General features: G+C 43.8%; 1 pseudogene; it reads left to right on the forward strand.

Moving 5' to 3' along the window:
• The first annotated feature begins 1,393 nt into the window (after nucleotides 1-1,393).
• On the forward strand, nucleotides 1,394-22,812 carry LOC123056859 (protein PHOSPHATE STARVATION RESPONSE 3-like; annotated as a pseudogene).
• The last annotated feature ends 1,890 nt before the right edge of the window (nucleotides 22,813-24,702 follow it).

Genomic DNA, 24,702 nt, shown 5'->3' on the forward strand with positions numbered 1-24,702 from the left:
ATTGGATACAAGAGATGAACTAGGGTTTGAGATGAGATGGTGATGGTGAAGTTGTTGATGGAGATTGACCCCCTCTCGATGAGAGGATCATTGGTGATGACGATGGTGATAATTTCCCCCTCCCAGAGGGAAGTTTCCCCGGCAGAACAGCTCTACTGGAGCCCTAGATTCGTTCCGCCAAGGTTCCGCCTCGTGGCGGCGGAGTTTCTTCCCAAAAGCTTGCTTATGATTTTTTTCCCTCGATGAAAGACTCCATATAGCCAAAGATGGGCATCAGAGGGCCACCAGGGGGCCCACGAGGCAGGGGCGCACCCCCCCACCCTCATGGCCAGGGTGTGGGCCCCCTTTGGTGGATTCTTTCTCCAGTATTTTTTATTAATTCCAAAAATAACCTCCATGAAGTTTCAGGACTTTTGGAGCTGTGCAGAATAGGTCTCTAATATTTGCTCCTTTTTCTGCCTAGAATTCCAGCTGCCGGCATTCCCCCTCTTCATGTGAACCTTGTAAAATAAGAGAGAAAAGGCATAAGTATTGTGACATAATGTGTAATAACAGCCCATAAAGCAATAAATATCAATATAAAAGCATGATGCAAAATGGACGTATCACTCACATGCGCTCTCTCCTCGTTATTTTTTCCCATTTCATGTCTTGTTTCAGTTTGCTCCTTTCTTTCTACCCATTTTTTGTCCTGCTTATGCGAAATAATTATCATCGAGTTTTGATAGCTCAACTCTTCCCTCGAAACATAACTCAACTCTTCCCTAGCCAAAGGAGACTAGTCAAGTTTGGAACTGGGTTTATACAAAATTTATAAAGTTTGACCAAGTTACAATCTGGACATCTACGACAAAATTCTGATGTGTAAATATATTCAAGGAATGGTATTGTGGTATTGTAGATGTTATTTTTTATATAAATAAACTTGGCCAAGGTTTATAAGTTTGACTTGGAACACAACTAATATCCAGAGTAAATGAAAACTTAGGAGTGTCTATCTTTTCTCCTTACACGTGAGTTTGATTTCATGATTTGTGAAAAGAAGTTCCATAAATGACCGTAACAATCATACGAAGCAAACCATCATTACCTCTGAAATATGAGTGGCTCTTGTTGAAGGGTCAAAATCATCTCGGAATATTCTTTTCTCCCTTATGTACACTCTTTCAGCATATTTCTGAGGTCAATCTAGATCATTCTATTGACAGATTACTCCCAAGTCAACCAATGCTTTGTTTTCTTGCACCCATATTTATGAACAATTTTTCATTTACATATTGAAATACATAGTTTGACATGCCTTGGAATTTGTATAGTGCTTGAATGAATATTTACTCTGCAGGATTGGATTGGAGCAAAGCTTTCCATCTCACTTCTCATTTTCTAAGGCACAATGAGCACATAGAGTGTACTTCCTGTGAAATATATCATTGCTCCTGACAGCATGGCTCACACCTGCAATGCTCCACGACCTTTAGTTCGTCAAATATTCAATTCTAAATATGATAATTACAGTTCGGCAGATGAGGTTTCTCGCGTCTCGTATGCTGACTTACCAGACCAAATCTCATCGAGCTCTTCCACATTCTGTGCAAGCATGTACTCATCATCGTCGACGAACTCCAAATTATGCCGGCAAACCAGCGGTTTGCCTTTCTTGACTCATCCTCCTAAATGTGAGCAGCAACAATTTTTAGCAGCGCAATCATCATTCTCTGCTCTGTTATTTGCTGCTCATCCCAGCAATGGTGGTCAAGGTGATGATGAACATTCATGTGATCTCAAGGACTTCCTTAACCTATGTGGAAATGCTTCTAACACTAGCTTCCACCGAGGAGGCAATGCCCTGGCTTTTAGTGAGCAGCTAGAGTTTTAGTTCTTATCTGAACAACTTGGCATTACTATCACAAACAACAAGGAGAGCCTTCGGTTAGATGTGAGTACCTTTAGTTCCATGGTTGATCCTTCAATTAACAACATTATCCGAGTATTTCTTCAACTATTTTTTCACACATGAACACGTCAAGTGTACCCCGAGGCCAGGGGTGATGCACCACAGCTCATGTCGAAGGAGTCTCACCGGAAGTGCGATTTGCAAGACAACCGGAGAGAACTTTTGAGGACCCGAAACCCCACACTCCTGGGAGGGACCCCGTCGGGGAGTGCGGTGGCTATGGGCTGCCCTAAGTCGGTCAAGCCACCCCTAGAGCTTTGGGATTCGCAGCTCTCCAACACGAAGAATGACGAAGGTCGAGAAGCAAAAATGGGGGAGGGACAAAGTGTAGATGAAAAAGTAGTAGATGTGTTTTTTGCGATTGTGTGATGTTCAATCGGCCATCACCTCTCATCTATTTACGAGGCGGCTAGACTTTCTGTACAAGAAAAGGACTAAAAATTCCGTCCAAAACATCAAAAACCCTAACCTAACTGGGACAGGAATCTTTGGCAATTTTCTGGATCAACTCGCTCTCACCGATTGGTTTGCTTCGGTCCCACCGAGTGAACGTGGCCAACTCTCTGTAACTTTCTGTAATTTCCCGGATCAACTCTGTCTCACTGATTGGTTTGCTTCGGTCCCACCGAGTGAACATTGCCAACTCTCTGGTAATTTTCCGGACCAACTCGGTCTCACCGATCAAATCAACTCAGTCGGTCCGAAATGACTCTGCAACTTTTGTTTTGAGTTTATTTTGCCTCCACAGGTTGCATACCACCTTGTATTAAGATGATTTTTATATCAAAATCAACCACTTCGACGATATGCACAACTTCCGTGTTGAAACATTTTCCATTAGAGGCCATATTAATTGAGTTTCATGCCATTCTTTAATCTGGTGTCAACATGAGCATCTCTGAACTTGTCGTAACTATTGCATCCGAGCTCCGCTTTGGACCATCTTCATATCCATCTCGATCTTCTTAAAGAGGGCCATCTAGAGTGACCTCCAATCCTAAGTTTGAATTAGTATTTATATAGCCTAAGCTAATTTTATGAATGTGCCACTTTTAAGCGTCAACACATCACTACTAGGGAAAACCTTATACACAGAATCTTAGCAGCAGCGCGGCACAAAAAGAGGCGCTACTGCTAATTAGCAGTAGCGAGGATAAGGAAACCACGCTACTAGCGTAAATTTAGCAATAGCGCGTGTTGTCGAAACCGCGCTGCTACAAAAATCCACCGACAGTACCCACCAACCTAAGTTTACCAGCAGCGCGGTGTCATGATGCACGCTACTGCTAATGAAATAGTAGTAGCGCGCTTTTTAGTCACGTCGATGCTGCTAATTTTGAAATTGTCCACACGGTTGGCCCGTTTAGCAGTAGCGTGTGTTCGGAAAGCGCGCTGCTGCTACATCCTTAGCAGTAGCGCGCTTTGCCACCCGCGCTACTGCTAAGGTGCACTATACCCCACCACCTTTCCCCACCCATCCTCCCCTCCCCCATCTCCTCTCTTCCCTTTCCCCTACCTCACACATCCTCCCTCTCTCACTCTTCTTCTGCCTCAAGACTTCTCCCCCCATTACTCTCCCTCTTCTACCTACCTTTCTCTCTCTTCATTACTCCTAGCTAACTACCCACCTCCATTAATGCATTTCCTTTATCTTTTTCCTTCCCCCTCCACTAGTTGAAGTTGTCTCCTCCCAAATTAGCTAGCTAGGTAGATGTGGCATTTAGTCAAGTGACCTATTTGCCTCCTAATTAGATCTATCTTTGTCAAGAAGAGCTTTGTGCAATTTTGATCTCCCTAGCTACATCATCATCTCCACCGTGCATGTGCTCGATCTCGAGATAGCTAGGTGATTAAAATTTCATGCTTTTAAAAAATGGAAATATGTGTATGTGTGTGTGATATGATAATTGGGCAATATGATGGAAATTGTGTGTGTGGCATGAGTTGACGCCAAATTGTGCTTTTGAGTTGCCTATGTTTTGCCGAAATGTTGATTTATTCTGTTTCAGCGAATTCCGGGCAAACTCTAGATCTATATATGTCCTATTTTTAGGGAAGGTCATGCCGAATTTTTGTATCACTTTGATGCATGCACGCATTTTTATAATCAATTTGTTTATTATTACCGTGCAGACGTTCATGATGGTTAGTGGAATGATGGTGGACAGGTGGTTGCGGTCGGCGGTGCGGGACATGAAAGAAAATAACCAGATAGAGGTTTTATGTCCGTGTCGAAAATGCAAAGGAATAGTTGGGCTCGACCCCTATGACGATGGTCATGTCGAAGCGCACCTGCTCATGACTGGTTTCATGGATGGCTATAGTCAGTGGATAATTAAAGATGAGGATGACGATGTTGAGGACGCCGACAGGGCAGGCAATGACGACACGGGGCAAGACAAAGAGATGATCAATAATGGCGGCGGAGAAGAGGCCGAACATGGCAGCGGCGAAGGGGCCGGACATGGCGTAGGAGAAGGGGCCGACCATGGCGGCGGAGAGAACGACATGGACTCCACACAGCAGAGTTTGTCGGTACTAAGTTCAATCATGCGGGACCCTCATGTTCAAGCACTGCTTCGCAAGGAGACGAGTACTGAGAGAGCTGCTTCTAGAGAGGGGGCTAAGATGGAGCAACTGGTGGTAGACTCGAACACTCCATTGTATGATGGTTGCAATCCTGAGGTGACCCGCTTGAGTTTCACGCTCCAACTCCTAAAGACGAAGGCTAAAAACAAATGGACCGACACTAGCCTCGATGAGCATCTCAAGTACCTAAAGGATGTTCTTCCCGCGGGGAATCTATGTCCTACTAGTGTTGATGTGGCCAAGAAGATCGTGTGCCCTCTTGATCTGCCGCATGTTAGATACCATGCATGCATCAAAGATTGCATAATTTATCGGAAGGAGCATGCGGAAAAAACAAGTTGTCCGGTGTGCAATGCTTCTCGATAGAAGAAGGCCGGGAAGAAATGTCCCCAGAAAGTTGTATGGTACTTATCGATCACTCCCCGTCTCTAGCAGTATTTTGTAGATCCCAAGGAACCAAAGCTAATGTGCTGGCACGCGGAGAGGAAGAAGCCTGACGATGGAGATGATCCGAAGCTGAGACATGTGAAGGATGGAAGCCAGTGGAGAGCGTTGAACATCTTCTATCGGTATTTCGGATGTGATGCAAGGAACATCGTGCTCGGCGCATGTACCGATGGCATGAATCCGTTTGGCAACCAGAACACCAACCATAGCACATGGCCCGTGTTTGTATGGATGTACAACCTCCCCCCTGGTTGTGCATGAAGTTAAAGTACATTCACATGAGCATGCTTATTCAAGGGACGAAACAACCAGGAAATAATATTAATTTGTATCTGGGGATACTTCAAGAGGAGTTAGACACGTTATGGATAACACCGGCCAAGACATGGGATGCCAGCAAAGGCGAGTATTTCTACATGAGAGCCGCGCTGATCACGACGGTGCATGACTATCTCGGTTAAGGATATGTCGCGGGCTAGGTGTGCCATGGATATTGCGGATGCACGTGGTGCATGGATGATATGACGTCTCAGCAACTAACATCAAGGAAAGATGGCGGGTCTGGAAAAATCGTGTACATGGGGCATCGAAGATGGCTCGAACAGGACGACCCATGGAGAAACCGTGGAGCTCTATTCAATGGTCACGCTGAGCATCGAGGACCTCCACGTAAGCGGGGAGGTGCCAAAATCGATGAGCTGTTGAAAAACTGGAAGGAGTGCCCCGCGCTGGGAAAGACGATGAAAAAGGCGCCGGAGCCGCTGCTGAAGGTATGGAAGACGAGGTCTGTGTTCTGGGACTTGGAGTACTGGCACAAACTCGATACACCTCATTGCCTTGATCAAATGCATATCTTCAAGAATGTCCTTGAGAGCTTGCTCGCGACACTAATGAACATGCCGGATAAGACCAAGGATGGGCCGAAGGCAAGAAAAGACTTGCAAGATTTCAAAATCAGGGAAGATCTGCACATGTCGTCCCGTAAAATGTTAGACGAGACAGAGACAGAGACATAGGCACGGGAGAAGAAGGGCAAAAAAATAAAGAAAGAGGATTATTGCCCCCCTTCACCTTAAGTCAGGCTGAGATCGGTCAATTCTTTAAGTGCCTTACTGGAGTCAAAGTTAGTTTCGGTTACTGTGGCAAGATAAGCAGATATCTAGACACGGACAAGAAAAGGTTCAGCGGGATGAAGTCCCATGACTGTCATGTGATGATGACGCAGATACTACATGTTGCCCTTAGAGGGATAATGGACAAGCACGTCCGTGACACGCTTATTGGTCTCTGCAACTTTTTCGACATCATCTCTCGAAAGTCAATCAGTCTGAAGCAGCTCCAAAGGCTACAGGAAGAGATTGTTGTGATACTGAATGAGCTGGAGATGTACTTGTCGCCCGCGTTCTTTGACGTGATGGTGCATCTATGTGTCCATATTGTGGACGACATAATATACATGGGGCCGTCATTTCTGCACAACATGATGCAGTTTGAGAGGATGAATGGGATCATCAAAGGATTCGTTCGTAACATGTCCCGTCCGGATGGAAGCATCGTCCAGGGCTATCTGACACAAGAGTGCATATCTTTCTGCGAGAATTTTCTATATGGCGCAGACCTGCAGCCTCCTGGTGTTAGTGTTGGTTTGCCCGTTAACAAGCATGACGGGAGGCTCGAAGGAGAAGGTCACTCCAACGGTCACAGGGAACTGCACATGGCATACTTAGATCGATGCAGCGACTTTGACAGAGCAAACTTGGTAGTGCCACAACACCTAGACGAGGTAGATCCTTTCATGGCACTGCACAAAGAAATTATCACAAAGAAGTATCGTGACGGGGGGGTATGCAGGATGAACGCCGAAGTTACTAGAGAGCACAACTCCACTTTCCTGCATTGGTTCAAAAAGCATATTATTGCTAATCCCCCGGAGGAGGGCTCTAAGGACGGATTGCTCATATACGCCTTAGCACATGGCCCCTCGCCCAACCTCATAACCTATCAGGCATACGATATCAACGGATACACATTCTACAGGAGGCCAAAGATATGGATAGTGATGATCAGAACTCAGGGGTGACGATGGAATGCATGACCAGCAGCGACAACAACGCAACTGAAAGATTTTACGAAAGGGTCGAGGAGATCTGGGAGCTTGACTACTCTACACTGCACAACACGATGATGTTCCGTGTCAGATGGGCTAAGAATGTCGAAAGAGAAAACCGGTATTTCACTACCATGACTATACCCGACGCCAAGAGCGCTACCGTGAACGCTATCGCAAAAAACGAGCCATGGGTACACGCTAAGCACGTGACACAATGCTTCTTCATAACCGACCTGTGCAATCCCAGCCGTGTTGTCGTGAGGAGAGGCAAAAGGAACATCATTGGAATGGATGGAGTCGCCAACGAGGAAGACTACGATCAGTACGACAACCCAATGAGGGAAGATGACGATGATGATGAAGTATATGTCAAAAGAAGAATCAATACTACATTACCTAAGAAAAATCGTACTCCATGGAAAAGGCAAAGTCACAGTGAGGGACTCAATTATTCTTCAACGAACAAGAAGGGAAAGAAGCTGACTCAAAAATGAAAACGTCAACGCTGAGGAACTGTATGCTATCGGTCAAATGATGTAATACATACATACATACATATATATATATATATATATATATATATATATATTCCTATTTTCTATACACACTTAGCCATTATTATGCATGTGTCCAATGATGTAATATATATATATATATGTTCCTATTTTTTATACATATTTAACCGTCAAATGATGCAATATATATATCGCCTTCCCTTCGTTCACTGCTCTCGGAAAAAAGTGAGAGAAAATAAAGGAAAAGAAATAGGGAAATTGGTTATAGCAGTAGCGCATTACTAAAAAAGAGGTACAGCTAGTCAAGGTAGCAGTAGCGGTTTCTGTATAAAACCGCTATAGCTGCCTTTAATAGTAGTAGCGTGTTTGCTCTAAACGCGCTACTGCTACGTCCACTTAACCCAAAATCCTCACTCTCTCTGCTTCATCCCGCCTCTTCCCCCCCCCCCAAATCCCCACTCTCTCTTCCCTCGCCGCGCCCCGGCACTCGCCCCCGACCCCGACCCCGGCCTCGGCTCCGACCCCGGCGCTCGCTCCCGACCCCGGCGCTTGGCCCCACCCCGACCCCGGCCTCGGCTCCGACCCCGGCGCTCGTCCCCGACCCCGTCGCGCGACGCCTCCCTCCTCTGCTTCCTGTCCTCGCAACCTCGGACGTCGTCGGGCCTGCCTCCTCGCCCCTGCACCCTCTGTACCCCCCCCCAGCGCTCCTCCTCTCTCTGCTAGCTAGGGTACTTCAGTTAATTTACTTAGGTTTTAGTTATGGCAGTAGGTTAATTAGGTTATCTATTTAGTTATGAATTTAGCTAGGTTTATTTAGTTTTGGACATGTCATATTTGGAAAATGATGATTATGTGCAGGGTAAATGATCCGAGTGGCCTATGTTACGCCGGAATGTTGATCCATTTCCGTTTCGGTGAATTTCAGGCGCTCGATATGTCCTTTTTTAGCAAAGGTCATGCCGAAATTTTCCATGAATTTTGGCATGATAGATTTCTTTTTGGCAAACATAGATTTCTTTCTTATGTCATTTTTCATTTTTTTCATACTTTTTGAATTAAACGAGGAGACTTAATCATAGGAAACATGTCGAGCAACGAAGAAACTGGGCCTTCTGACCAAGATGTAGACAAGATGGATTATGAGGGTGAACAAGAGTACCTCGACTATTTGACTGCTAAGCAAGGTTTGCAGGTCGGCCTCAATGATGGTACTGATGCCGACATCGACACCGACGGCGCCGGCACCGATGGCGGTGCCGAGACCGATGGCCGTGCCGAGACCGGTGGGGGAGGTACCTACGGGGAAGATACAGGTGGGGAAGGTACCGACGCCGATGCCGCTACCGAAAAGAACAAGCCGAAGAAGCAGAGGATACGAAAACCTAACAAACTAGGGATTGGACGACTAGTGATCACAAAGATGGCACCTGGCAAGTTTGAGACATTAGAGCCGGAAGAACCTCGCAAGTGCTATGGGAACCAAGTAGGATGCATCCTACGGGAATGCGCGAGCATCAACAATGATGACTTAAGGAGTAAAGAATATTTGATGCAGTTGCTCCTGATGAAGTTGCACAAGAGATTCAAGTTCCCCAACCGGGATGATAACATAGAACAACCGTGGGATGATCCGAAGATGAAAAAGATTAACAATCACGCCATGGGCATGTTCAGCAATGATTTGGCCTCCTGGAAAGGGAAGGTGAAATGAGCTATTGAGGCTGAGGAACCCCTGTCCAAGATTCTGGAGGAAAATCCGACACTTATGGAAGAGGAGTTCGAAAAGTGCAAGGACACTTGTGCTACCGAGGCAGCCAAGGCTAAGGCTGCGAAATTCAAGAGCCTTCATCAAAGGAACACGGGGAAGCATCGTCTCGGAAGTCATGGCTACCTCGGTAAAAGGCCCATATGTGATAAGGAGGACACAGAACATGAAGCCATGGGTATCCCAGACCCCTTCACGAAGTTCACCAACCCCTTGGAGCGTGACTTCATCAGGACCCGCTACAAGTGGGACAAGGAAAAGAAGGTTTTTTACACGGACAAGATCATGAGGAAATTGATTAGACTACTGGTAATTACTCTTTTACCACCTTACATTTAGCTCCATATCTAGTCGACTACACATTCCTAAACGGTTCACGATCCTTCAACAGGAGAAGCAATACCAGCTTGTAGCCGAAAGCCCTACTTCTCCGATGAGGCCCAAGTGGGACACCCCTCTCAACCGGGCCTTGAACGAACTTAGGGACTCCCTTTGGGCCAGCGGCCGCAATATGGTCGTGTGCACGGCGCTGGAGACGGTGCCACGTGGAAGGTGTTTTACAATGAGGGCCCGGAGGCCAAGAAGCAGAAAAAGAAGTTTAGTCAGGCGGACATCGGCGCGAAGGTGAAGCTTGCGGTCGAGAAAAAAGTAGCTGAGGATGCGAAAAAAACAGCCGAGGAGAAAAATGAGTTGCTACTGCAAGCAGTCAATGCAGCTGTAACTGCCTGCAGAAATGATTTTGCTACTAACTTGGTTCCAGCTATCATCAACTGGACAAAGGAAAATCCAGACAAGACGGTACATGATTTCCCATTGCCCAGTTTCGTCGGGAGCAACTCCATGAACAACAACACCATCGCACCATCACTTGCTCACGCAACCAGGCCTCCTCTCGCAGCCGCTCCCGCTCATAGCAGCCCATCCTCAGTCTTTGGTGCGCTAGGTGGGCCTTCGTCTTTGGCTGAGCTCGACGTCGCCACAGTAATTACATGTCGCACCAACATATATATATATATATAATATTCCATTTTCGTTGCCTTTCGGATGTTATACGCCACAGACATATGTGTTTGCAGGCCAAAGAAACCCCATGCACCATACTCTACTTGATCAAAGGCCAGAAGGTGGATGTGGGAAGGGGATGATAATGGACCCCTTGCAACCCATGTTCCACAACCAGCCGATCCCCGCTGGGCACTTCAGGGTTAGCTTGTCCAGTGTGAAATCAGGGCACGATCATTTGCCTCCTCCAGTACATCATGTGAGAGAGGACGATGAGACCCCGCTGCGGATTGGAAACTGCAAGGGTTGGGTGCTGCTATGGCCAAAGAATCTTATTCGTTTGGAGCCGGCCGAGAGCACACCAATAACCACACATCAACAAGTATGTGCGGAGACCACCACCCCGCCTACACAATTACCAGCTCCGGTAGTGCTGGGTGAGAGCGGCGGACGACATGATGAAGGGGGTGCAATAGTACTGGCTAATGTAATTTGTCCTGTAGAACAGAGAATGGATGATGAGACAGAGGTCGACCCTATGGGTCCTCAATACAAACGTGTATGACTGTGACATAGATATGATGAGTCAACCATATGACGAATCAGGCTATCAGCATGCTAATGAGGATATGGATGATATGCCCGGGCAGGAAGGTCGTAGCATGGATTGCAAAAAGTCTCTCTTCATGAAATCCTCACAGGACACGCCTGAAGATGCCGCCTCAACACAGGCTCAACTAGCCGGGCGCGAGGGCCGTACAGTACTTAGCCCGGGAACACTTGGACAGGGGTTAAGGAAGGGTCTGGAAGGTGTGCCCAAGAAAAAAGAGAGGAAGAGATCGGGGAAGATAGCTGCCTCCAAACAAGCCAGAGCACATAACAGCCAGACGATGGATTCTGAAGCGCGTGTACCCATGAAAGGTGCGTCCATGTTCCATCTCACGGGCGAGCCTATGCTATCGCCGAAACCGCTGGAGGCACTATCAGGGGATCTCAGGAGACTGCACAACCATGTGATGTCAACGGAGAAAAGCCTACTAGCCTCAAAGGATCTAGGATATCCGACATATGCGGCTCATGTGCCTGAGGGGAAGTGCTATGTCGACACACGGCCCGCGGAGGTGTTCTTCCTGCGGTTTGACCATATCTTTGAAATGTTTCTGACAAGGCGGCTCGGTTTTACAATCGTCTGCCTTTTTGCGCTACATATGAGCTCCGTCATGAAGAGAGTAGAAGGCTCACAAATCTCTGTGGCGGATCCGTACTACATGCACGAGTCTTTCTTGAGTCTCGGCGACCTTGAGCGTGAAACTGCTAGGGACTACCTCCAAAACTTCATGGTACAGAATAAGGACCAGGAAATTCTCCTCCTGCCTTATCATTCAAAGTAAGTCAGTTCCGGACAACCCTTTCGTACATTTCAATCATTCCTTCTCGCTCATATGGATAATAATTTTGAGGTGTCTTTTCCCCGCAGCAACGGGCGTGCCGTCCTTATCGTTCTTTACCCGCGAGTCTCCCATGCCGTGTATTTCGACCCTTCCAGAGACTGCGAGAAAAAGGACTACACCCACATAATGAATATTCTAGATGATGCTCCCCAAGGCTTCAACATTAGAGGTGGGCCATGTGCAGATCAGGAAACAAAGGAACAAGAAGATGGGTTTCGCACATAAAACTAACTTCTCCTGCATCCATGTCCCAAAACCAAGCAAGAAGGATGGATTCTACATCGTCCATCTCATTATTGAGTTCAGCACGGATCACCAAAAGCTTCGCATGACAAGCAGAAATGATGATCATATCCACAAGTGGCTAGAATCTCATGGAGAAGCGGATTATAAATTTAGAGATGACTTCTTTCGCATCCAAAGGGACATTGCGACGATCATCATGAAAGAAGTCGTCGATGAGAAGGGGATCTTCCACCACGGCCCTATATCGCGAGCTAACGTCCGAACTCACATAGGCATGCAACGTCTAGACCTCACGCCGTTCAAGAAGCTAGGGTCCATCCTCGATGATACGGAAGGATGGAACTTCTAGTGATTTACGATGCCGATGATGATGATATGTGTTGGTTGAACTTGTATACTTTCTGTAGCGATGAGACTTTGTGATGTCCACGGTCCCTGCCGAACTTGCGTAACGCTACTTTGTTAGTTTGCCTACGATGACCTGAGTACCTCTACATAATTAGTTTGTGTACTGTATGTTGCATCTAGTTGCTAACCCTTTCTTTTTTGTGTTGCTCTAGTATATTTTGTTGCATATGATTGTACATCCTCTTGATGAAGATGCATCTCTAACAGGTACCTAGTTTCTTGATGGCGAAGTGTTATGTCGTGTACGAAGGGAAGGTTCCAGGAGTGTATGACGAGTGGCATGAGTGTCAGGCGCAAGTGCAGGGGGTCTCGGGTGCCAGCCATAAAGGCTTCAAAAGCAGACAAGAAGCACAAGCTAGTTACTTGAGGTTCAGGCAAGTGCGAGAGAGGACTCATGACCGCCGCCTCATGTACTGCATAGTTCCACTATCACTCATAGTGATAGCACTTCTCGCGTATATCATTGTTTAGATGGATGACGTTGTAGTTGCAAGTGTTCGAGACTTGCATGTATCGCTATTTTTGAGATGATCACGATATACCACTTTGTGTTGGATGATAATTATGATGAGACTATTTGTATGTATATTCTATGATTACATTTGTGGTCTCGCAGCGATTTGTATGTGTATGATGATGACATTTGTATGTGCTAAAGATTCGTGTATAAAGCCTGTTCAAATACAAAACAAATATGCAGAAAAAAACAAAAGCTACTAAAATTAGCAGTAGCGAGTGGAGGAAAGTTAGCAGCAGCGTGACAATAGCAATAGCGCGTTCGTCCAAAGAGCGCTAGAGCTATTAGCAGTAGCGAGCTTCCAAGCAGCACACTGCTGCTACACTTGTATAGCAATAGCGTGGGCACGCACGCGCTACTGCTATGGGTTAGCTGTAGCGCCCTATTAGTAGCGCTGGTGCCCGCGCTACTAGTAGGCCAAAAACACGTGCTGCTGCTAGGCTTTTCCCTAGTAGTGCATCCCCCCTGTTTTTCGGCATAGCTAGCGTGTCGAAAAATAACTTGTACCAAGTTTGTTCCAAGGACGATGTCAACACTCCATCGGCTATTTATATGTTCTTAGGACGATAAATATATATCGGCCATGTTTATGCTAAGGGCGATAGTTATTTATTGGTCGTTGCCTATCTAGGCTTCTTGCCACACACTTGGGTGGTACTTTTTAAATATTTTCCATTGAGAGCTCGAGGTAACAATGCCCCTTGAATGGATTCCACTAAATATGAGTTTCCAGGAACTGATCTTGCATTCCTAAAAGGACCTTCCCAACTTGGAGACCACTTCCCGAATTTTCTATCTTTCGAACCAATTGGTAGAATCACCTTCCACACGAGATCGCCAACTTGAAAAGTCTTCAACTTGACCTTCTTATTGGACTCTCTTGCCACCCTCGACTTATCTCCCTCTATGGCCTCCAAAGCAGCCAAACGTTTATCAATGACTTCATCAATATTATCCATCATCAAGTTATAAAATTCCACCGCCGATAAATCATTTTGTTTGGCTATTCTCAAAGCATTCAAATTCACTTCCACTGGAAAAACAGCCTCTTGACCATACACGAGCTCATATGGAGTTACCTTTGTAGCACCATGCCTTGAGATTCTGTGTGCCCACAAAGCTTCAGACAGTAGCTCATGCCATCTCCTTGGATTATCCTCAATCTTCCGCTTGATGAGCTTGATTAATATTTTATTGCTAGACTCATCTTATCCATTGGCTTGGGCATAATATGGAGAGCAATTGAACAACTTTATCTTATATGATTCGGCAAATTCTCTAACTTGATGTGACATAAAGGATGAACCTTGGTCCGTAGTTAATGTTTGAGGAATGTTGAATCTATGAATAATGCACTCAGTTATGAATTGAATTACCTTTGTATGTGTCATATTTTTGATTGGTATTGCTTCAGACCATTTAGTAAAATAATCAGTTGCCACCAACACGAACCGATGCCCCTTTGAAGAAGAAGGATGAATCTCTCCAATAAAGTCTAATCCCCAACCCCTAAAAGGCCACGGCTTGATAATAGGATGTAACATAGCAGCAGGAGACAATTGAATATCACCAAATTTTTGACAAGCTTCATGTCCTTTATAATACCTGAAGCAATCATTAATCATTGTTGGCCAATAAAACCCAACACATCTCAATAACCATTTCATCTTGTGGGTCGACTGATGAGTGCCACAAATTCCTTCATGGACCTCTCCCATAGCAACTCTCGCTTGGTCCTCGTCCAAGCACTTCAAAAGAACATCATCAACCGTTCGGCGATAAAGATCATCATCTCTCATTGTATATTTGAAAGCCATACGCCGAACGGCCCTGTCCACACTTTTACTATAATCACACAAATAATCAATAATGGGTTTCCTCCTGTCTTGATTCTCTCCTGCATTAAATTTTTCGTTAGTGGCCGAAACTGTGGGCTCCAGTTCATCCTCCCCTATGTTGGCAAGACTAGACATCGGCCTTTGAGAAATATGAAACATGCCAAGATCAATATGATAGCCGGACGCTTGTTGTGCCAACTCATTTGCTCTCCAATTGTCATGTCTAGATATATGAGCAATGCTAAAATAATCCAAAGTAGAAAATATATATATATATATATATATACATTTATCAAGATAAACATTAAGTGATTCGTCAAAACATTGAAAGACTTTACATATTTGTTGTGCTATTAATAACAAATCACCAAAAGCCTCAATATGTGTAGCACCTATGGCAAGCAACATCTCTAAGCCGAATAACAATGCTTCATATTCGGCCTGATTATTTGTGAAAAATACTCTAAGCGGCACGAGGCTTCGAAAACAGCACCATAAGGAGATATATAAACAATCCCAACATCTTGGCCATTTCTACAAACTGAACCATCAAAATATAATCTCCATGGTACTAACGAGACAAGGTTAATATCAGTATCATGCTTGTCATCAATCCGATGCTCAACAATAAAATTAGCAACGATTTGGCCTTTCATGGATTTCAGAGATTCATAAGCCAAATCAAATTCAATTAAAGCATAAGCCCACTTTCCAATTCTACCACTAAGAATTGGCCTATGCAACATGTATTTGATGACATCAGTTTAACAAGCTATAATGCAAGTACTAGACACTAGATAATGTCTCAATTTTGTGCAAGCATAATTTCTCAATAAATGTATACCTTGTCTCGGCATGCAATAAGCGTCGTCTCAAATAAGTAATAGCATGCTCCTTTCCTTCAGTCTCTTGAGTCAAAACAACACCAATAACACCCTCCTCCGCCGCAATATAAAGCCTAAAGGGCTCTTTATATTTGGGAGCTTACAACACCGGATGAGTGCACAACTAACTTTTTATCATATCAAACGCTTCTTGCTATTTTCCCCCAAGTAAAATTGGCATCGTTCTTTAACCAAAGGATGGGAGTGAATGCATCAACCTTCCCTGACAAATTGTCTATGAATCTCGTCAAATAATTGACTTTGCCAAGGATTTTTTGCATATCTCTCTTGCATGTTGGAGCCCCCACCTTTTGTATAGCCTCTATCTTTTTGGGTTCAATTTCTATGCCATCTTGATGAATAACGAAACCCAAAAACTTTCCAGCCGATACACCAAAGGCACACTTCAAAGGATTCATTTTTAGTTCATGTTTTTTTCATTCTCTCAAAAGCTAAGCGCAAATCGGCTAGATGAGACCCAAAAGCATCCGATTTGACAACAATATCATCAATATAAACCTCAAGTATAACACCAAGTAAATCATGAAAAATTAAATTCATAGCCCTTTGATACGTGGCACCGGCATTTCTTAATCCAAAATTCATCATTGTCCACTCAAATAAACCAAGGAAACCGGGACATCGAAAAGCTGTTTTGGACATGTTCTCTTCGGACATAAAAATTTGATTATACCCCGCATTACCATCAAGAAAGCTAATGACCTTATGTCCAGAAGCATCATTAATAAGCATATCGGCTATTGGCATGGGATACTCATCTTTAGGTGTAGCTCTATTCAAATCTCTAAAATCAATGCACACCCTCAACTTGCCGGAGCCCTTCTTCTCTACTGGTACAATGTTAGAAATCCACTCGACATACCTGCAAGGTCTAATAAAATTAGCTTTAAGCAAACAACCGATCTCATCCTTGATTCGGTCATACGTTTTTGGATTAAACTTTCTGGCCGACTACTTGTACGGTCTAAAACCAGCCTTTATAGGTAACCGATGCTCCACTAACTCTCGATTTAAACCTGGCATCTCATGATATTCCCATGCAAAGCAACAAACATATTCTTTCAATAACTCGATCAACTTAACTTTATGAACGACTCTTAAATTTTTGTTTAAAAATGTCGTCCTAGGAAGTGAACCATATCGTATATCTATCTCCTCTAATGGATCGGCCAACGTAAAACCTTGTCCTAATTTATCCATATCATCTAACTCCTCCATAGATTCATACATATCGTTCTCATTGGACCGATATTCAACAAGACGCTTTTGCAACCATTCTAAATTAGAATCCATTTAAATACATCATACCTTGGAGCCGATTACCACCAACTGGCTTTAAAGAAATGGGCACGAAACCACTTTTTGTAGCGCTAAGGAAATCAAATTCTGATAAGTCGCGCCCTGTCAAGCAAATAACATTGGGATGTTGTCAATCCACCGATGCATCGGCCAAAGCAACACAAGCCAAATTGTCCGCATGAATGACCTCCACTTCATCATCAACCCATTGAATCAAAAACTAGTGTGTAGTAGATGGCACACATTGGTTTGCATGAACCCAATCGTGGCCTAATATCACATTGTAGTTACCTTGCACCTTGGCGACAAAGAATGCGGTAGCCAAAGTTTTGCTTCCCACTGTAAGCTCCACATACATTACATCTTTGGCTTCAGTTTTCTCTTTTCCTTCAAATCCATTAAGCACCATGTTGGTCTTTATTAACTCTTCATCAGGCAGCCCCAATTTTTTGAAGACCGAATATGGCATAAGATTCACCACAGCACCACCATCGACAAGCATTCTAGCCATCGGTGATCCATTAATATGACCTTTAGGGAACAATGGCCTCAAGTGCGTCACCGGTGATTTTAGCCAAAACTTTTGGTTATCACTTGGCTTTGAATGGAACACTTATTTAAACTGCAATGATATGCTTATTGAAACTAGAAACAGAACTTAGATTCAGCCCTTTAAAGAATGCCTAATTGCTAGTTGTTGGACAATCTAGAAACACAGAAACAACATCATTTTTTATAACAAGGAAAGGGACTTGAGCTACTGTATTTCCTGCTTCAAGGAACATTTTGGCACCATCATGAAAAGAGTCAAACCTAGTTTAAAGGAGGGAATGCAAAGCTGGTTGGAATATTTGTAAACATTTCTTTTTTTTATGCTCCCCTCCCTTGTTGTAATCCATTTGTGTATAACACCCCCCTATTAATGAAAAATAGAGTTACAGTAGGGTTTTTACCCTACTGTGTTTGCTCAAAAAAAGTGTGTCATCGGTTCTTTTGGCTTCTCGAATATAGCATTTTTAGGACCAAAATCTAGCTGAGCGACTTCCCCTTCTTCATCTATAGCATGAAATTCTGCGGGTAAGTAATACACCATATTAATATCCATACCTTCATGAACTGGTGTAGACTCATAATCAAGCATTTCATCTCCTTCCACAAGCATTTCCACTGACTCCGAAATATCTCCAAGGGAAGAGGAAGTAGTAGGCAAAGTGGACAATGTAATAGTAGCCACATCGTGCTCCGTTGGTGTTGCTATGATCAATGCAAAAGCTGCTATGTTTTCCTTTTGCTTTGGCCTCCACACTTGTTTTGGGGTACCATGGGAAGGCTTTCATTGAATAATTTATCCCTTAGCTTATCTGCTTCTTGTTCCTCCTTCTCATGACTCCTCATGCGCTGCAATCTCCTTTTTTGTGCCTTGGTTAGACCGGAAGGACACCACTTAGGCTGAGTATATTTTGGATCCCTCGACTTGGCCTTGCTTGTGCTAGCTTCATGATCATTAGCCATGGGGCCTTGCTGGACCGTAGCCACATCTTTATTAGAATCAGTCGGATTATCAACAATAATCGGCTCTTTGATTATTAATTCTTTAGTGCCTATCGTAATAGTTTCAGCACTAGTATTCTTCTACTTTTGCTTGCTAGGCTCTGAAATTTCAGCACTTGATGATTTGGCATGCCACACTTGCGTACTGACCCTTTTTTGATCTTGCATTGGCCGATTGACACCATTGTTCAAACGGCCTCGTGTGGGATAAGAAAGCGTCTCATGAACGGGCCTCCTTGGTTCTGCCAACCCGGATGAAAAGCATAAGGGGGGATTAGGGCTGCCCCCATCCTCCATTGAAGTCTCCCATGTAGTATGGCGCATAAGGGGTGGCGCCATTCAGGGTCCTGGTGACCACGACCCATATGGCCTTGCATGATGCTGAAATTCTTCCCGAGGAGGTGACCTTGAGCACTTCAAATTTGATGACCGGTTAGAGCTAGAACCGGCCACTTGACTAGTATATTTGGACAGCAACATATCAAAAGTTGGCTTGATTCTCTTGCACTGCACTTTAGCTTCATTCGTCTTCCACTTGCCAACCTCTGGACTCTTGGGCTTAATAAATTTGACATGAGTGTTTTCTTGCACTTGTGGTTGCCCCCCGAGTGTATGATTCTTGATGGTGATCTTGATTATCTCCTTGCCACCGGGTTGCTTGTCAAGCACAACTTGTCTCCCCAAGACCTTGTCGATCTCCTTGTTTTTCTTGGGCTCACCAATGACAATATTATTCTTATTAGCTGATTCGGCTATGCTGGGCCGAATTAATATCTTCTTCCCCTCCCAATCCATGGTGTTCATTGGGAAAGGCTGCTTATCAACTTGCATCTTGGAAAATTTCGATCGTCCGTCATTAATGGCTGATTGTATCTGTCGTTGTAAAACATTGCAATCATTAGTAGCATTATAAAAAGAATTATGATACTTGCAATAAGCACGCCGTTTTAGCTCTTCAAACGGCGGTAAAGTATGAGATATTCTAATAATCTTCGCTTGCAATAAAGCATCAAATATTCTATCACACTTAGCAATGTTGAAAGTACATTTCATCTCTTCATCACGATTCTTATGAATCGGCTTTAAATCATTGCAAGTAAATGGTTTGAAATTAGATGGCCAAACAAATTTAGTGGCATAAATATCACCTTCATCATCTGAGTGCTCACTATCATACTCAACCATATTTATCTTAGAACGATCAATTTTATACCTATGCACCTCTTTAAGATCTTTGCTTCGGCTTTCTTGAGCCAAAGCCCTTTGTAAGACTTGGTTGATATTTAAAAACTCATAGCCTTCTAGCCTTTCTCTAATGTGAGTTCTCAAACCACTAAGCACAAGATCATACAAATCTCTCTCGGTTATCACCAAACTATAGCACCGGTTTTTTATATCTCTAAATCTCATGACGTAATCGGAGACTGATTCATCATGCTTTTGTCTAACAGGTGTAAGATGTGACTACTTAAGCTCATTATCGCCACTATAAAAATGATCATGAAATTTTTGTTCTAGTTGCAACCAAAAACGAATAGAACCATGTGGTAAAGAGGCAAACCATGAAAAATGTGGTCCCGGTTAAAGATAAAGGAAATAAATGCACTTTCAATTCATTTAGTGAGCCTGCTTCACCCAATTATGCCAAGTATTGACTAAAATGCTCCCATGTGGTTTTTGTGCCCTCTCCATTAAACTTAACAAAATCTGGAATTTTATATCCCAAAGGGCATTGAATTGCATCAAGGTATTCTGGATATGACTTTTGGTAAATACGTTCCTTGGTAACTCAACTCCAAAATTCTCTCGGGGCATCTTAACCATCTCCTCTCTAAGATTAGCTAGACCATCATCCGTAGTGGATGATGAAGCTTGTGGCATTGGTATAGGAGGAGTAGGGTTAGTAGCTACAGGTGTGAATTGTGGCAAGTATGCCGAATTGTAATTCGGCAATGATCTAACAACATTTGCACTTGTAGGTAGGGTTTGGTTTGGCGTTACCATCAAACTTGGCATACTCATGATAGGATTAATGAGTGCAGCAACAATCTAATTTGTTGGGCTAGGATAATAATTCATCGGCACAGGAGGTGCCGATGAAATAGGTAAAGTTCGATTAGAGATTTCCGCGGTAACAGGTACACCAACATTACCACTAGATGATTGAGGCATACTACTTTTAGCATTACTATTTTCCAAGAAAATTTGGTATAAAAAATTATTGCTATCAATAATGTGACTATCAATTTCAGCCCATACCTTGGGAGAGAAGGTATTACTCATAGAGGGTTTAACCTGTTCATCATGAAGAGGAGGAAACTTGATTTCTCCAACCGAAGTGATGTTGCCTTGACGATCCTTCTTGAACTTAGCAAGGAACTCCTGCATCTCCTTCTCTTCATGCGCCTTCTTGTACTCCTCATAAGCTTGGCGATGTTCCTCCGATAACTCCTCAAAATTGGGCTTGATTATGTTATCGGCGTTGATTTTCAAGGGCTTGGGAATCTTGTCGTTGCTAGAAATGATGGATGATGATTATGATTGATCTTTGTCCCCAGCGGAGTCGCCAAAAAGTGTGTTCGCACATGAACATGTCACGTGTACCCTCGACGCCGGGGGTGATGCACCATAGCTCACATCGAACAAGTCTCGTCGGAAGCGCGATTCGCAAGACAACCAGAGAGAACTTTTGAGGACCCGAAACCCCACACTCCGGGAGGGATCCCGTCAGGGAGTGAGGCGGTTATGGGCTGCCCTAAGTCGGTCAAGCCGCCCCTAGAGCCTCGGGATTACCAGCTCTCCAACACGAAGAACGACGAAGATCGAGAAGCAAAAATGGGGGAGGGACAAAACGTAGATGAAAAAGTAGTAGATGTGTTTTTTGCAATTGTGTGTTGTTCAATTGGCCGTCACCTCTCATCATTTATGAGGCGGCTGGACTTTCTGTACAAGAAATGGACTAAAAATTATGTCCAAAACATCAAAAACCCTAACCTAACTCGAACAAGAATTTTTGGCAATTTTCCGGATCAACTCGGTCTCACCGATTGGTTTGCTTCAGTCCCACCGAGTGAACGTGGCCAACTCTCTGTAACTTTCTGTAATTTCCCAAATCGACTCGGTCTCACCGAATGGTTTTCTTCGGTCCCATCGAGTGAACATTGCCAACTCTCTGGTAATTTTCCGGACCAACTCGGTCTCACCGATCAAATCAACTCGGTCGGTCCGAAATGATTGTGCAGCTTTTGTTTCTGACCTTATTTTGCCTCCACAGGTAGCATACGACCTCGGATTAAGACGATTTGTATGTCAAAATCAACCGTTTCGACGAGACGCACAACTTTCGTGTTGAAATGCTTTCGATTAGAGTCCATATTAATTGAGTTTCATGTTATTCTTTAATCTGGTGTCAACATGAGCATGTCTGAACTTGTCATAATTATTGCATCCGAGCTCCGTTTTAGACCATCTTCATATCCATCTCGATCTACTTAAGAGAGCCATCCGGAGTGACCCCCAATCCTAAGTTTGAATTGGTCTTTACATATCCTAAGCTAATTTTATAATTGTGCCACTTTTGAGCGTCAACACTAACTTCTTGAGTTCACATGCGCCTTTATCATGGCTAAATTCAAATTAAATAGTCATTTTCCATATAATTCTTTCTTTCTTAGGACATATATGGCATACCACCGCAATGCTCGCCTATTCCAGTATCGCCTTCCTCTGACCATGAGGGTCGCGCAATGGGGGTTCTTCGGTTAAAGTCTAGTTGACTTCATCACCATCTTCATCTCGAGCTACAACATGTAGCAAACTGAGAATGAGATGGACACTTGAGTGCTCCATGAGCATTTTGTGGATACTCTGAAAAAGCTTGGAGGATCGGATAGTAGGGTGATCACTCTGTTAAATTTTTTGGGCATTTTTTCTTGAAAATAGAACCATCGTTTAGATGCTTTGTTCCGTGTACATATCTTGCAGAGGCAACTCCCAAGGGTGTGCTGAAGCTTATGAAGGTAGAAGGCTTGACAATCTTTCGTAAAGAGCCATTTGCAGGTAAATGGCCAAATATCTTTAAATGCATACTCACAAACATATCATCACATTGCGATATTATACACCACTTGTTATTTCAAAATGCAGAACTATCGACATGAGAAGTATATTGCGGAGAAAAAAGAAGGCAAGACAACTAAGGTGAAGGATATATAGATTAAGTGTAATATAATTTCTGAATATTTGACATAGTGGCAGTCGTTCTCATTCATAATCTTGTCATTCTCATGAAGTTGCTTTGAGTTGTAATTTTGTCATTCTCATGAAGTTTTCTTTGGTGAACTAATAGATTTAGACATGAGGTACATATGCGAGGACTGCGTTGAGGCATCTGACGACTCGTGCGATGAGTAGGATCATGCAGGCGGTCCTTGCAGATGTGAAGCATGCGGAAGTGCATGTTTCTAGTTTCAAGGAATCGATCAAGGGTCATCAAGTGCCGAATCGGAATAGGGCACGGGGGCATTTGACGCTGATGGACAACTACTTTTCCCTCGATTCCCTATACAGACAATTTCGCCAGCGCTTTCAGATGCAAAAAAATGTGTTCAATCGCCTCTACAATGGCACGTCCGATCATATGATCACTACTTCATGTAGAAAAAGGATGTCATGGGAAGAATTGGATTATCTTATTACCAAAAGTGCACGACTGCATTGTGGATGCTTGCATATGGCACACCCGCGGATTCATGGGACAAGTATCTTCAGATGTCTAAGAGCACTTGCGGAGACGTCATGGTCAGATTTTCCACTGTAGTAGTTGAGGTGTGCATACCTCAGTACTTGAGAGAACCAACTGTCGTAGGCACCAAAAAGCTCATAGCACCGTCGGAAGCAAGAGGATGGCCAGGTATGCTCGGATCTCTTGATTGCTTGCATAGAATATGGAAGAACTACCCAAAAGTTCTACAAGGGCAATATCAGAGTCATGTTAAGAAGTTCACCATCATTTTTGAAGAAGTTGCATCACCAGACCTCTAGATTTGGCACACTTTCTTTAGCATGCCCGGGTCTCACAATGAAACAATGTGCCGCAACGGTCTCTATTGTTTACGATGTGTAATGAAGGACAAGCTCATACGTGCAACTATATTGTCAATAGGCATGACTACGACATGGGCTACTGTTTGGTTGATGGTATCTATCATTCGTGAGCGACCTTTATCAAGACCATCTCTCAGCCAGTTGGTCATAAAAGAGCTCACTTTGCCCCAAAACAAGAAGATAGAAATGATGTGGAGAGGGCATTTGGAGTGCTAAAGGCCCGTTTTACAGTTGTTCATGGACCTGCTAACAATCGGATATGTAGACCTTATGGGAGTTGATGACATGTTGTGTGATCATGCACAACATGATCGTGGAGGATGAGGATGAAGATGCTGAGAGGTCTGGAATTTGAGAACATGGGTGATGCTATCCAATTGTCAAATTAGAATCCGGCTATGTTTGATGAGTTTGTCCAAATGCATTAACAAATTTGACATCGAGCAACTCATGAAAAGCTTAAAGAAGATTTGATTGAGCAACTGTGGTCGTGGGCACTTAAAGAGGACACCTGGAACATATGTGCTAGTTGAATTCAAGTTTGAACAGTTTTATTTTAGAACTTAGTTGAATTTGGTATTTACATTTGAACTATTGTATTTTCACTTCATGAAGATGTGATATGTTATTATTTTGGGTGTTGTAGACTTAAAAAAACAAAGGTAAACGTTTAGCGGGCATGGTTGGATGTACGACTTCCATATATGTGCCCCGGACGATTCTCGACTAGTAGGATAGATAAATGTAGTGTCCGTTTTAAGAGTCGGCGTTTGGAATGACCTTTATTTTTCTTAGGAATTAACTGTTATACCGTTTTGATTAGTTGAGAAGCGAGTAGTTGGGTTGTGTGCAAAAGTAAGACACTCTAAGCGAGCGAACCAAGGGGATGGTTTGATGTTTTGTGATGGAACTAGCCTATCAGGATTTAAGTTTTAGACTTGGCATTGGTACTCGCATTTTTCTGGATTTATTTCAGACTTTTCGACGATGTTCATTGAG

The sequence above is a fragment of the Triticum aestivum genome, chromosome 3A (genome assembly GCF_018294505.1).
Source record: "Triticum aestivum cultivar Chinese Spring chromosome 3A, IWGSC CS RefSeq v2.1, whole genome shotgun sequence".
NCBI classification, from domain to species: Eukaryota; Viridiplantae; Streptophyta; class Magnoliopsida; order Poales; family Poaceae; genus Triticum; species Triticum aestivum.